This window comes from Pipra filicauda, unplaced genomic scaffold, assembly GCF_003945595.2.
Source record: "Pipra filicauda isolate LSUMZ 115617 unplaced genomic scaffold, ASM394559v2 scaffold361_size729390_pilon, whole genome shotgun sequence".
Classification (NCBI taxonomy): Eukaryota; Metazoa; Chordata; class Aves; order Passeriformes; family Pipridae; genus Pipra; species Pipra filicauda.
Window position 1 is genome coordinate 88,228 of NW_024104489.1, and position 6,267 is coordinate 94,494.

Consider the following 6,267-nt stretch of genomic DNA (forward strand, 5'->3'; position numbering starts at 1 on the left):
ACAGTAAACACAGCAAAGATACATTTTTCCAACCTTTTGTAATTTCCTATAAATAAAGTAGATAAATAAAACGATTTTTTAAAATATTAGGAGCTTTTTACACACATAGACAAATCTTAATCAGTAGAATAACTTCTTATTCTGGTTTGGCTTCCTCAAGAAAACAAACTATACACAATATGAATTCTTTCCACATAATCAGGGAGAAACCTTCTCAGAGATACACAGGTTTACTCTTTTCATTTTATACTACACATATATTTATTTCTGTTTCATAAGAATTAGAAAAAACATGGTATTTTTAACATTCTGTATATTAGATTACCTATCGGTATTCATCCCATTTGTTTGTTCAGATGAATCACTAACATACCTCAGAAACACTGGTCAAAATTGCAGAATGTCAAGCGATTTTTAGCAAAATGTCAACTAAAATCATCACAGAATTAGCCTTAAAAATTCGTACTCCTTTTAAGATTTAAAATATCAGAGCAAACTTGCCATAATTTCTTTTTCCTTCTGGCTGACTCATAAAGCACTTCAGCTTTCATCACTAATTGGCAGGTCACTGAGAAAGTATTTTATGTAGCATATTAGAAGGGTGAATAGTTTTGAATTCTGACTAAAACTCTATTTCAGTGTCTAGCAAAGTTTTCTTTAAGGGAAAAAGTCAGTGCATTACTTTTACTTGATTGTGGTGGATAGGCCCTATTTTATAAAGCATTCAAGCTCCTGCCTAATTGTTTCTCTCTTGAAAACATCATAATACATAATTAAATATCACTTGATTCTTATGAGCAACAGAAACTTACAACTTATTGTTAATTTTTGTTGAATTAGAAACTTGTTATATTTATGAGAGATAATAAATATCTAAAATAATTTAAATCTAGTTCAAGACTTGTTAGAGTGAAGGAAAAAATTTCCTTTTCATTTGAGCTCATACCTGTTCCAAAAAGATCTGTTAAATTTATTATGTTGATAAATATAAATCTGTTTACCCACAAGACACTGAGAGAAAGCAAAGAACATACTTTATTCACATTCACATGTTCCAGCTTTATAGTGGGCAATCACTTGAATTGAAGGAATGACTTTTATACAATCAAAGTTGTCAGCCTTTAGGGTGAGACTTCAAATAAACTGAAGATAACACTTTTAGTGTTGCAGCCATAACTACGTACTGTGAGCCAGGATGTCCCTCCTATTCTTGACTGAAAAATAATGAAGAAAATCTATGTCAGGATTTTTTAAAGGTATTTGTTGTATTAATAAGGTGATCTAATAGCTCACCACTCCTTAGCATAACAATTTGCCTGCTTTTTCAATAAGCAGATACCCCAAAATGATTATTTTTAATTTTCCATGTGTTGTTTTTCTACGGGCTTAGTGTGCAGACTCAGCTCCTCTAGGAACCTGACAAGTACCAGGAATGATGCAAAGGAAGAAATGGAAGCCTGTGCCTAAGGGTAGATGAGAGGGCAGTAGCTCTAGCAGGCTCTAGCAAAGGAGTGAGCTGTTAGATCAGACAAAATACATTGTTAAATTCACCCTAACAGAGAATTATCCAGCAGCACATATTCACCTCCACGTTTATATTGCAAAATTACACTGCAAGATCTATGAGAGGAAAGATCAATCACAACATACATCCTATATGCTCACCTAATCCATTTGTAGGTCAGCAGAAAAAGAAAAGGCACTAAAGATTTACTTTATGTTATCAAGCACAGTTCTGTGACAAATACCATGAGAGAAAATAAAGAAGTAGGTGAGTGATCAAGTTCTTTTGGAAGTGGTCAGCAAAACTGCATTAACAGGAACAGAATTATATTAGAATTAATGAAAACTGAGTATGCAGAAGTCCTGGGAGTTCTGGAGTTCCTAGAAAATGTAGAACTGTGACTTTACTCAGTCAAGCTCAAGTCATTTAATCTTGGTTATGAGTTCATCACCATAGAATGTACATGTCTGGAAAATTAAATGAAGGAGATACATTGTCTGTGGAAGGACTTGTAAAGATCTTAGCAGAGCTAACCTACTGAAAGCTACAAGTATTTGGAAAGGCTCATCATTTTCAGTTATATGACAGGCATGTAAGAAAAGGAGTTACTCTATTGAAATGCCATCTAGGCTAGAGAACAGACCTGTTGCTTCTCTTAAATATTTCAGTTATGAATGTGTGTGGAAGCCGTAATTATCAGTGAAGCTTCATTGCTCTAGGTCCTGTACAAAAACATCACAGACTTGAAGAATGTGAAGAATTAATAAACAAGATGTTATAAATTTGGGACGAAGGAAGTGTTTTCTCCATTTTACAGACAAGGGAATAAACTGGGCAGTTTGAATGATTTGTTCAAGGTTGCAAAAGATATCTGTGACAAAGCTAGGATTTTTATAATAAAATCATGGGAATCATTAAAATTAATCCTATGTTACAATTTATTACAAACACATTATACAGGTAGTTCCTTCTATAACAGTACATTTTTTCATGTTGCAGTTCTACTCTGCATAAGAATAAAGGAAGCGTTCCTAATGAGCTCAATAGGATTTACATCTGTCTACTGAAAAGTCCACCAGAAAAAACACATTCTTAATTTCACAGATTGCTAGAGAACAGTTTCATTGCCATGTATTGAAATTGCAATCTAAGTAATGGATAAGGGCACAAGTATTTCTAAGACAAAAGATGACACTTTTTGTCTCCAAAGATCTGAGAAAATTCTCAGTCAAGACTTTTAGACTGGAGGCTCACAAATCACCTCCATCATACAATGAAACAGAGTGTCATTTGCTACAGCAAGGACACACAAGGAAAAATTCTTTTAAAAGGATTTATTTTCAAAACATAGTTATCTAGAATTTGGAAGTGATGTTAACCTCCAATACAGGTTTCTTCTTTTTCTTATCCACATTTGAAAATGTAGGCTATACTGTAGCACACAGTTCCATGTGTTACCAAAAACATACATGCAAACCAAAGAAATCTTGGAAAATAAAGTAAGGCACTGTCAGAGCCAGTGAAAAGGGAAGAGGGAGAAAATTATTACTTATGGCTAACAGTAAAATCTCGTTGAAGTAATATGTACAAAATTGGATCATAAAAGGTTCTTAGAATGTTGGTGTTGAAAATGAGTGGTAAAAAATGAGAATCAGGCTTTCATAGGTATATAATGTACTACACAGGAAGCAACTAATCCAAGTCATATTGTTTTTCCTCCAAAAGAGTGCTGATAAACTCTCCATTAGGATTGCAAGCCCCTCTAGGCTCTGTCAGTCCCGTTATTTAATCCTAAATGAAGTATGTCTTATCAATTCATTCTACTATGACCCTGGTCAAGGTTAGATGAGGGTCTAGCTATAAAAGAGCAGGAGGTAGCAAAAAACATTATTTTTACTTGACAGGCTAAGAAAGCAGTGATGTGCACAGAGGTAAAAATTCTTTGCTGCAAATACGTTTCCCCAAATATGTTCCATTTATTCACTAAGAGAATATTTTCATTCTTCAAAAACATTTTAAAATGCTGGAACATCATAGTAGGCTTTTTCTTTCCTGTACTTTTTAAAGTTGAGATAAAAGCAAGGATTTTATTTTTTTAGTAAATCCTGTTTATGGGAAATCTATTTAAATTAATGCCACTCTTTTTTCAAATGTCTTTTAGAGTCAAAGAAGAAAGTGAGTCACATGGCAAAATTATCCTGCATGCTATTATCAGAGGAGATGAGTCAGCCCTCCTACTGTTTGTTGATGTATCTGTCTAGTGAAGAGGGGGGAAAAAAAGGAGAAAAAAATCCCTACTCTGGGGAACTTATCAGATCACAATACTTTGTAAAAACCAAGAACTAAATAAAAATTACTTCTTGGGAAGTATGTCAAAGTGTTGCAACCCCACTATATGCTTTCCCCTGTTGCAATGAAGTCTAAGCAAACCTTCTCTATTCATATTCTATTTCACTCAGCCATCGGGTGCAAAATGTGCATTTTTGGGTAGGACATTGTGGATGCATACCCAAAATTACACTAAGGTGGCACAGCACCACAAAGTATAACAAGGTCAAGAAAGCCACTAAATTGTTGCAATTCTTAAGAATACTGTCACTTTTTGCTAGAGGGGCAGAGTACAACACGATGTATTTCAAAGACCCCTGGGCTAAATTGCCACTTGAAAGATGTAGGATTATGATCAAAGGTGTCAGATGGATTTCACCAGGGGTACCTACTTTGTATTAAGCTACCTTGTGCAACCTTGCTGACTTGTGCAACCAAACAGAAAACACAATAAAAGTTGTTTTGTTCAAGTGATGTCCAGCATTACTAGGATCAAGGTTGCTATTTTTAAAGTCTCTTAATTCAATATTAGGTTATACTGTCCCTATTAACAATAAGGTAGGCTTGATAGGTGGACTTGAGTTCTTCTCGTACTTAGTATAAGCTTCAATTTATTGGTTGGATGTTAGCCAATAATTTAATTTATTCCATGCTCTTAGATGACAAAGCTCTGTCAACAAGGAAAATGAAGAGAAATAAGAGATAGAGGCCATGATAAGAAAAATATCTAAGATTAATGCTTTGTGAAACCACTTATTCTGTTTGAACAACCGAATAGCTTATAATCTTCATCTTAGCTGTCCTGACAATGTCTTACTATCATGAACAAGTGGAATATGGTATCAGACTCAGAGCCCTGTGACCCAACCAGTCTTGTGTAAAGCAAAGCTTTCTACAACCTGATATTTGAACATCAAATAGTTCATTAAATGAAATGTTCTGGAAAAAAAATAATGTTTTGAAGGAAAAGAGACATTTAAAAGCACTAGTGTTCATGGTAACTGGTTCCTTGCACTTTAAAAAAAAATGACTATCAGGGCCAAAAAACCTCTACTTTTATTGGGCCTGTGATGGACAGAGGACTATGACCATTGTTTTAGGAAGACCAGATTAAATTGTAACTGCTCATCTTTTGTTTTCCTTCCTTCTTCAATACTTATTTCTCAAACTACCGAGATTGCCTCCAGACTCACTCTTTGATCACCTATTCTATGAAGAGGACTTAGAAGATCTATTTAATCCTGTTTCACCTGTGCACTTCCAATACTAGTCCCTGTGTGAATCAATATTATGGAATCCCAGTTGTTCAGTGAAGTTTTGTGCACCTGAATGGTATTTACCAAGGAAATGTCTATGTCGTGGAATGAAGCAGTTGGAGAGATGTGGATTTTTATGACCACATGGCACAACACAGCATCAGGTAGGCTCAGCCATTACAAGTGAAGAACACCCACAAGCAGCATTTACAGTTTTACTTATTCAGGTGCAACAACCAGTTCATAAAATGGGAATGTCAGAGAGGACACACTTGAGAAGGAACTTCCCCTTTGTGTGAGACTGTTGTTAGAAAACTTCATGTACCAACTAGCTGCTTCCTAGGGGAGCTTATTTAGGGAAAATAACTCTAACAACACACCACTGTACAGGGCAGGCTCAGAGTTCAGAAATCCTGTCAATCCTGTATTTGTTGACACATCATAACACAGCACTAAAAAATGAAATAAGGATTGTCACTATAACTGTTAAATGAATATAAATACTTACTGATATATTGATTTGTTGCAGGACATTCCTCCATGCAGTCAGAAATGGTCAGCTTAAGGGATACCCAGAACTGGCAGAGCGAGAGGAGTTGGAGGGTGGGACGGAGCCAGAACAGCACTGTCAAGACCTGGTAGTGGGTCTTGCCTTCCTTCTGCTTATCTGTCAGAATTTTTTTCAGCCTCTCATTTACTCAAAGACTTAAAAAAAAATCTAAAATATTCAAATAAAAACATAAAATAAAAGAAAAACATTAAACAACTCTTTAATGAAAGGCAATTATTCAATCAATAAGTGGTTTTGATGTTGTGCAATATCGTATCATGATGAAACTATTCTTTTAAAAAAGAAAAATGTAAATTATGCTATCTCAGCTCTTCAAATAGACAGAAAGAGTGAGAAAATAGTGCAGTAATGTCTGTGCTATGTAGAAGACAGCAATAAAAACAAATCTACTATTTTAAATTTTTTTTAATTATGATGTACAATTTTTATTAAACCAGGAAAAGAAGAAAATATCTTTCCCCTCTCCTGTTTATGAGGTATTTATACTTTTTCATGACATTTAAGACATAATATTCCTTTTCGAAACTATGTAGTATGGATCGTAACATGAAAATATTTTACTAACATAATTAAATGAACTCAGTTGTTCTGAAAAGAACTGCTTTGAA

The 6,267-nt window shown here is 34.5% G+C and overlaps 1 long non-coding RNA gene across 1 annotated transcript; it reads right to left on the reverse strand.

The window, feature by feature from the left end:
* Window positions 1-1,017: 1,017 nt before the first annotated feature.
* LOC120323877 lies at window positions 1,018-5,783 on the reverse strand. Its single transcript, XR_005564791.1, has 2 exons — window positions 5,597-5,783; window positions 1,018-1,214 (listed from the first exon to the last, which is right to left on the reverse strand). It is a non-coding gene; the product is annotated as an uncharacterized LOC120323877 (long non-coding RNA).
* Window positions 5,784-6,267: the final 484 nt, after the last annotated feature.